This window comes from Strigops habroptila, chromosome 3 (assembly GCF_004027225.2).
Source record: "Strigops habroptila isolate Jane chromosome 3, bStrHab1.2.pri, whole genome shotgun sequence".
Lineage (NCBI taxonomy): Eukaryota > Metazoa > Chordata > Aves > Psittaciformes > Psittacidae > Strigops > Strigops habroptila.
Window position 1 is genome coordinate 11,551,284 of NC_044279.2, and position 9,864 is coordinate 11,561,147.

A 9,864-nucleotide genomic window follows, 5' to 3' on the forward strand; every position below is an offset into this window, starting at 1 on the left:
CCAGTTTTCTTTGGCAAGCCATGTCATGAACACACCAAATTCTTTACTGGGACTGTCCTAAGCACAGACAATCCAGATCCAGGATAATTGCCAGGCATTCTTGAATTTACTAATACAGCTGCTGCCTATAAATTCAACAGATAATTGAGGTTAGGAGGCAAATATTGAGTGAGAAGACTTATTTCTTTCTGTCACATGCCATGAGATAATTCAAGAGAGCCGGTCATCTGGAAAAGCAGCCTGCATTGCTAAGCTGTACATGTAGGGAGTGGTTTAACTATGAAATGGAAATCAGAACAGAATATGGGGTTGAATATATATATAAGGAGTTTGATTACAGCTGCTGGAGTCTAGTCATGCTCTGTCTGTGGTTGAGAGGGACTTAAAAACTGAGCAGGCACAAATGAAATGTGAGACCTAAGCAGAGCACCACACAGAAGCACGAGGGGTGACTGCTCACCCGGCAGGACCATGACAGGTATGTGAGCCCTGCTCCATGGAGCTGGAATCACATGGGTCAATGCATGGCATCCAGCCAACACTTCAACTCAGACATGACTTTCCATCAGGGTGACTCTGGAGCAGCAGAGGGCACACAGATAAATAAAGAGCTTGACAGAGTTGTGTGATATATCAGTAACACAGCTTGCCCGTTGCACAACGTTTTCAAATAAGGGATGGCCACTACAATGACTTCTGAAGGAAATCTCACCCTGCACCCCATGAATGTACTGCTACAACAGATTTAATAATAAATATAAAAACACAAAATCAATTGCCAGAACAAAAAAGCATTTGTGACAAGGGACACTATAACATGGGATAACTCAAGACATCCCACAGAGTATCTCAAATAGCTTCAGCCCTGCCTTACAGAATCTGTAATGAGAAAAATACTCAAATAAGCAAATGGGAAAACACAATCACTGTCCAAAGAACTGTTCTGCACTTCAGTTAGCGGCAGACTAAGATAAAGCCAACCATAAGACATGATAAATTCTAGAAAGAGAAGAAACAAAGCATCTGTAGATACCAAGAGAACAAGACCTCAGGAGACTAGAAAGTAATACTACACAGTGTTACAACTTTGAGACTAAAACTGGAAGGATATTTAATTCTGGAAGTTATCATGCGGTTTTGAGGAACAAACGCAGCACTCTTGAAGGCATAAGATAATGTGCTGAAGATATAGAGGTGTTCCCTATCTCAACATGTTATTCTATAATTACCAAATGAGGTTCATGCTTCCTTTTAGGAGTTGAATTTAAATACCATCTAAAATGGAGACCCACTCCCAGCTGTGATTTGTTATGGAGCAATACTTAGACACTCTTGGCATTTAGAAAATGTCTGGCTAGTCTTGTAGGCTCTTCCATTTCCTTTGCACCTAAGTCCTGACTTCATTTCTTGTGAGACCTCAGGTTTCAGAAGTTTCATTTTTTTCCCATCAACTTATTGTATGTAGGTGGAGTTCTTACCATATGTGCTTAGGATCTCCTTTCCCAAATACCCAGGGAGGGTGATCTCTGCTCACTACATTCAGGAGTAGTAAAAACGCTTTGTTTTTTGTTTTCCTTCCCTTTCTAAGAACAGAACATTTTTGGGGTGGAGGCCAGCTTAGCTCAGGAAGAAATGCTTGACTTTTCAGTTCCTCTTCATGGAGAATGGGAGTTGAGAAGAATGAGATAATTTCCATTTTCCCAAATACCCAGGGAGGGTGATCTCTGCTCACTACATTCAGGAGTAGTAAAAACACTTTGTTTTTTGTTTTCCTTCCCTTTCTAAGAACAGAACATCTTGGGGGTGGAGGCCAGCCTAGCTCAGGAAGAAATGCTCATCTTTTCAGTTCCTCTTTATGGAGAATGGGAGCTGAGAAGAATGAGATAATTTCCATTTTTCCCTTGAATTCTATGCATATTTTTCTAGGGGAAGTGTCAGGTAGAGTTGTATTAATTAGAACACTACTTTATAAGCAGGATGGAAGAATGCTAAAAAAATTCATCAATTCTTACAATACAAGAGTGAAAATTCAGTATCTTCTCCACATGCTGCATGAGTCAGGATGAGACACGTCACGATGTTATCTAACAGTATTTCAGGATACCATCAAGACAAAAAGCTCTTAGGTACCTTGGTCAAAGACATTTGAATATTAAGCAGATCTCACCACAGAAGAAGACAAGGTATAAGTCTCAATCAGAAGCTAAAATGATTACAAGCCGCAAATATAATGAAAGACTATTTTGCTTCTCTGGAGAAATAACTTTCCTTCCAGAAGTTATACTCAGCAGAAGACACTGTTTTCCCAGAATAATGTCAGTATTATAGACATATTTCCCTAGGATATCTCTCTTCTGCCTTGCCACTTTTTGCTGACATACTGCATTATTTGAATTAATCAGGTAGAACACAGAGTTGCAGTGAAACATATCATTAAAAAACTAGCCCCATCATCCTCTTTAAAAACCTTGTTTTGATTGTATTTATTTATTTTTTTGATTGTGCTTAGCTATTATTATGGCCTGGAGTGTGAATGAAAGAAGAAATATCGTGCAGCAGATGTTAGCCAGCTTCCGTAAGTATGCAATATAAGAATCCATACAGAATAAAACAGATTTCCTCAGATGTGGTGCATTATCTCAGCAGCAGAGCAATCTCTTCTACAGTCTTTTCTATAGGGATTATTGCAATACAGCAACAGCTCTTATGGAAAAGAAATTTTGTGCACACATTCTACTTGGAAATCGCTCCAAGCTCTGAAGCTACCTACTTACATCCTCTTCAGTATTCAGAAATCACATTTTATCCAGCCACTACACAGCTGTGCTACTGTACAGAGCTGCTTGTATTCTCCCGAAGGGATGGCGTTCCCGGGCTGGCTTAGCTGGAATAAGTCTGCCAGATAAAAGGGGAAGAATGCTGGTCTGCTGGGAAAAACATCTTTTTGTCCTTCCCGTATTTTTCCTTGCATGTTAGTTTCACACCAAAAAGAATGGTTAAAATACCTGTTATTCAAGGAGTTCTACAAGTCAAATTAGAATTGTATTTGCTTTTACTCTTTGTTCATGTCTGGCTTTGCAAGGCACTATGGGACTCAGCAGCTATTAACGTATGGGTCTACTGGGAACTGGAAATGGGATGTTGAAAAATATTTCCCTATTGTTTTAAGGTTTTTTTTAACGTACTATGTTGACTGTTCACCTTGTACTAGAAACTAAATTCTTTTAGCAGAGATAGCAGGCATCGCCCATTTTCTTGCGAAGATCCCCTTTTTCTTTTTTATCCCCCCCCCTTCCCCCCCCCCAAAATACTAGATGCACCTCTTTCAGGAGTCAACAGGAGACACTCCAGTGGGAAACAGATGTGAATCAGTTCAAAGACCTGAAAACATTTATTCATTATAATGCATTACATTCTGACTACTCTTTAATGAGCAACAAGCTAGCAGAAAATTCAAACTCATCACAGCCAAGAGAGCATTTGTTAATCTTTGTAGAAAGGTCAGACCCTGAGATATTTGCTGTCTGCATGTGAGAAATCAGGGGAAACCAGCAGTGCTCAGTGCAGTTCATATATGTATTGCAGATGTCCCGTAAGCATGGTCTAGAGTCAGTGTTGGTTCAGGAGAGACTCAAGGGTTTGGGCTTCTTTTATAGCCTTACACTGGATGTTGCTTTTTTCACTGGTGAGTTTCAAACATTTGGAATATCCAGTTCTTCATCTGAACACAGTAGCTCAGCCACACATCTACTGTCACAATATTGGCATAGGTTCACTGAGAACACAGCCTATGTTCAGCTGCAGTATTGGTAAACTTGCCAAAATTATGTGAGTCTTATCTGGACCTATACTCAGCCAGTAAGCCCCCACCCAGTGCTTAATGTCACATATTCCATTGCATCAGCATGTGTTGTAAATATAGAAACAAGGATAATGAGCGTACTCAAGCTAGAACAGTTCACATAACTTATAGTGAGTCTGAGATTTTCACAAAAAGGGAAAAGAATTATCACATATGTCAGTATTTTTGCAAAAAAAATCTGTTTGACAGGGTTGAAAAATGTAACAACTCTTTATTTTAAAAATATTTCCTCTTGACATTTGTAACATTGTTTCTTTCCTCCTACTTCCTTTTAACCTCTGTAAGCAGTAGAAATTAATGACTACACCATTCCTTTTCCCTTATATAACTAAATGGCTTTGCAAAAGTTACAGTATCATCACTGTGATACTACTATAGAACTAAGGGACAAGAGTTCCTTTTTTCTTCTACTATCTAGTAATGTAGATAGTAGTCATCTCCTCTTTTCTAGAGAGGAGATGACAAATGGGGAGAGGGGGGACACGCTCTGAAAATCTTAGATTTCACTCACTTTTTTATATCCAGTGCAGAAAACGGAAACAGAAAGATTAGGAAGGAGCAAAGCAAAGAAAAAGAATCCAAATTTTATATTTTTTATTGTTTTGATAAAAAAAGGCAAAAATTTCAACTTCAGTAAGCTATCAATGTATTCTTTGCTTTTGAATGTTTGTCATAGAAACAATATTTTCTTCCCCATGAAAAACTTGAGTGATTTTTTATGTTTTCAGTTGGAAAACTTCAGGAACCTGATGCTTAAGAACATTATTGCTTGTAAACGAAGACACAGAGGTGAAGACCCCACAAACATATACTTTTCCCACATGAATACAGATATTAAACCTGCAAGATATTCTTGTTTTGTCAAAATGTGGAGATACTATAAAAAAGGCAAAAAAATGTAAAGTGTTGATAAACAGACATTGAGTGTCTCAGTTGATATTAACCACATAATTTTTTTCATACCAATTATCAGTATATTAGTTATTCTTACTTTAGTAAGGCTTTTTTTTCATAGCATGGAAAATACAGATGAGAGTTCACGACACAAACATCCAGGACGATATCTAGAACACTAAGTTCAGTTATGTGACCTTTCTGAACCAGTTATGTTAGAGTTATTTTCATTTTTGAAAAATCATGAGGATAAACAGCAGGATTCCTGAATAAATGGAACTTGAAGTGAACACAGATGATTACAGGCACCAGAACTTCAAGAAGCTTACATTTCATATAACGTAATGTTTGAATCTCTGTGGAAGCATGCGGTGCGTTCAGAAAAGGCTTCATATTGGGTACATAAGAGGAATAATAGTAAGGAACTGTTAGGTCATATAGTTGAGTTGCTCTGAGCTAAATCCATGTCTTTTTATGAGGATATGCTTTCAACTGTGCTTGGAAAGACTCAAGCAACTTGTTAACTTTTTCCAGTAGCAAACAGCGCTATTGCCCAGACACTGAATTTCAAGTGTGTTTGCATACTGCTCTTGATTCATTTTCTCACAATTAACTTTGAAAAGTGCTTATTAATGGTTGGTAAGCTACAGAGCAGGGCAGTCTTTCAGAGTGACCTAGGTAATCTAGAGGAATGGGCCAATCTGAACCTCATGAAGCTCAAGGGCAAATGCAAACTCCTGCATCAGGAACAGAATAACTGCACCAAACAGTATGGGCTGTGAGCTGACTAGAGAGAAAAGAAGTGGCTTTTCAGAAAAGGATCTGAATGGTGGACAGTAAGTTGAGTATGAATAGCAAAACACCTTCACGCAAGGCAACACACAGCCTAAAGAATACAGCCATCAGGCCAAGCGAATGCATCCACTGAGCTCTTTTGAGTGCACATCCACAGAATTGTTTCTAGGTTTTGGACCACTAATAAAAAAAAAAAAAAAAAAAGATTGCCATGCATCAAGGAAGAAGATTTGAAGGCTGAAGCATATGGGAAATATGGTGTTGGGTTGAGCACCATAGCTGGGTTGAGCTAGGGTGAGGTCCTAGCTCATTCTGGCTAAGAAAAGGATCTAACTGTAGTTTTCCATTAGGAAAACTGTTTTTTCCAGTAGGAAAAAAGGCGAGCTGGCAGCGCCAAACTCTTCTGAGAGAAAAGGCAACAGTCACATGCTCCAGCAAAGGAAATTCCAGCCAGAGAAATCAGAAAAATTCTCCACACTGAGTGTTTAACTGCTGGAACAGGCTACCTGGAGAGGCTGTGAAACTTCTGTCTTTGAATACTTCATAATTTAGCAATGCAAAGCCCTGAGAAAGTTTCGATTTGAACTAATCTCTGCTCTGAGCTGAGGGTTGGACTAGAGACCTCTGGAGATCCCTTTCAAGCTAAATTGTTCTATTATCTTATTAGAGAAATCTCAACCCATTTTATCATAACTCTAAGAAACTGGTCTATGAGTTCCTAAGGCTTTGAGTTTGACATAAATTCTGCAATGCCTCTTTCTTAAGGAACCTTTATATTTAGTATACAATAATTTCAGCAAAAGACCACTGGCCTATGTGCCTGGAGAAGGAGGGATCAGGAAAAGATGAGCCATCCTTGCTGGTGAGTGATATATCTCAGGTACCACCTGGCTTTCATGTCAGTGTATTTTGTTTTGACTCCTCCAACATAGGTATCTGAAGTATGAAAGGATGCCTACCCCATAACATTTCAACCTTCTCTGTCAATAAACACAATGGACCCCACTTTGTAATTGTGGACATTCACAAACAGACCTGCTGCTCATTCAGAATAAAACACAGAAAACCAACCTGTGAACTTGATCTGTAACCATGAATTTCAGTGTATTCCCCTGCTGAGGGGACAGACAGTCCAGACAGGATTTTCTGATTATGTCACCTTATCTTATAAGATAACTCAATAGAGGGTAGTAGCATGGTAAGATCTAAACCCTCCTCTCTCCATTGGATCATGTGGCCAAATTCTTAAAGATAGTGTGCCCAAAGGAGTGTCTGGATTCCTCAAAAGGAAATGAAAGAAGCCTGAGCTCTGACTACCCTTGGGTCAAAGAGGTAGAGTATGTCACATATGTGTACTGGCAGAAAGGATGGCAGCAGTACCACAGGCAAAACCAGAGAACCTGGTGAAGCTCCTGCCAGTGACGCTGGAAGGTCTGCTTCCATCGTGGAGACAGAATGGTGAAACCAGAAGTAATTCAGTCTCTTACTATCATTTCAATAAACATTTACAGTAGTATGAAGCTGCCTGGTAACACCAGTTTGATGATTGTCACATTTGCTTGGTTTATGTCAGATATCTCAGTGCGATAGTACAGTTGGTGTTGAGATTGATACATTTTCTCTTTGGCTTGAGATGTCCGGATATGATTCTTAAGAGGAGATAGGTAATCATCTGGACACTTTTTTTCTGAGCTTCAAGTCGCGCTTAAGCTTCAACTCTTTCAGTTTTGTGACTGAGCCACAATATCTTGGAAGATCATCAGAGTGGCAAGAGGAGATAAGTTGAGGAACCTTCCATTGCCAATCTACTACCCAAAGATTCTCCACCTGTTATACTTTACTGCTAGGCTAGCTGGCCAATTTGAAGTCAACCCTACCAGCTTCTTCCAGGTCCATCTTACATACTTGCAAGTTAGAGAGATGAAAAGTTCACAGAAGAGTTAACATCCATCTAGTACACTGCTTATAGCAGTTGAGCAATACGGGTATGTCTATACTGTACGAGGCAGATGACAATCTAAACAGTAAACATTGCATAGTGAAACACGGCCCTATGTGGAGATACTACCTCAGATCCACAAACATTTCAGCCCTGTGACTGTGGCTGAGTGCAACAGTCATAAACCTGGAATCTTAACAGGTTTCAAAAACTCTGGCTTTGTGCCATGTTAATGCTACTTGCCATGGATCCAAGCTAATACCAGTGCTGACTGGGATCATATAAGGAATCTCTGTACCTGCTTTTTATGTCTCTAGAATATTTGCCATTCAGTAGATATCTTTGCGCATCAGTAGTTACTTGGGCTTGTCAATGTTCACGGTGTAAGAGAAAATTTACTCCCCACTAAAATGTTGCCAATGCCCAACAGAATAATTTCGAGAGGCTTTGTTTCTTCTTGTGCATCAGAAGAAATTAAATAGCCAACTGGTATAGATGAAGGGTTTCCTTTGATTTTAACAGTCATTGTACTGAAGATTTTTCACACTTCCTTTATTTAGGAGCTTACTGAAGGAATTGAATTGAAAGTTCCTAAATTTAGAGAATTCTTTTCTTACTAAAACTTCCTCCATTTTCATCAATGTCATTCCTCCAGATTTTATCAGGGAAAGCGGAAAACATTAGTTATAGTGAAATGTGGAAAAGATTAATAGACTCCAGTCTGAATAGTTTGTAAATGCAAAGATCTAGAAAGAAAATAAGAGGAAAAAAACTTAGAAGGTGTGAATTTCCTAAGCTATCCCTCTTTGACGGGGATAGCACTTTCAGAAGAAACTAAAACAGAAAACCTAACTTAATTGCAAGACTCTATTAACAGAACAATCTATATAATTTGCCAAGCAAAAACCCCAAACCAGTACACATTTAAGTTCCAAAATAAAAATTTGGAGTTGGAATTCAGACTCACAAATCCATGACTTCTGAACAGATTATTGAAAACAGCCCTTCAGAACGTCTCTTAGAACTCTTACTAGCTACAGAATACCTTTAGCGTTCACTCTACTTTATCAGCGCCACCTAGAGTGTATCACTAGAAACAACTCCAGTAACATAAAACTAATCATCTATAAAGCATGATTGCATTTCAAAGAAGCATTTTCCAGACTTACTCTCTTTCAAAGACTTCCATATCAAATATACATGACTGATACAATAGAAGAGAGGCCGGGAGAGACCTGACTTTTAGCTTTATTGCACCTAGAAGAGGTGGAGAAAATGTATCACAAAGCATTTTAGATTCAGCTGAACCCTGTAAGGCAGTGCCTTCCGCTTCTGGCTTAATCATCAGCAGAAATTTCCTCAATCAAAATATAGTTAGTTATGATGATGATGACGATGTCCAAAGCAGAACAGAATCCTGTTCACTCTCCAGAGAAATAGAAACAGGTTTCTGTGCTTTTTCCATAAACGATTTAGTTAAGAGTTTGAAGGCAGAAGTGAGCAAATCAATCGGATAAGATGTCATAGATATTGCATGTTTATTAAGTAGTTGGTTTTATTTTTATTTCTATACACATTCTGTTTACAGCCTGCTTGTACCAGATCCCTATTTATTTAAAGCAAATTCCTGTATGTAGTCTTAATAGCAACAGAGAATGTTAGGAAATTTGTTATGGGATTCACACTTGATTTTTCATTACTTTCCATCCAGGAAAAAATTATTTATTTACACTAATTTTCTTCCATTAGAACTGAACAGGACCTAGTTTACCATTACACTATTTCAGTTCAGTACTGTAAAAATTAAATGCAAACCAAATAGAGTTATACTAGTAAGTGCTTGGAAAAACTCAGTAGTGAATTGTGACTATATCAGTAAATTTGTAAATTCTATTAGTGTTCAGAAATGCTCAGACTTACTTTTCAAACCCACTGAAACCCACAGGAGCACAGTACCTGTCTACAGTTCTGATAAACAGGCACCTAGCATTGATGCCACACTTCTGAAGCTGCTTATTTTCATTTTTTAAGCAAACCAGTTGTTACTGAGGCTGCATAAATTTCTTATTATGTCCTATTTTAAAGAATAAACAAAGTAGGAATATAGGCTTAACAAAACAGCATTTTCTTGCATTGTAAATGTATATGCAAAAATTCAGCTGTTAACAAGTACTGGTTACTCATTTCTGGAAAAGCAGTGCAAGGAGGCTGAAAACAGGGCTTCCTGCTCTGCTGACTGAGAAGCATATGCTGAAGCAGCAAACCTTCAGATCTTTATTACAGTATGTGGTCTTAATTTTAAGTCTGAGAAGATGCTCACTGTTGAATGGGATGAGCACAGCTCCTGTCTTTTCTCAAAAGACAGCTCTCTCCA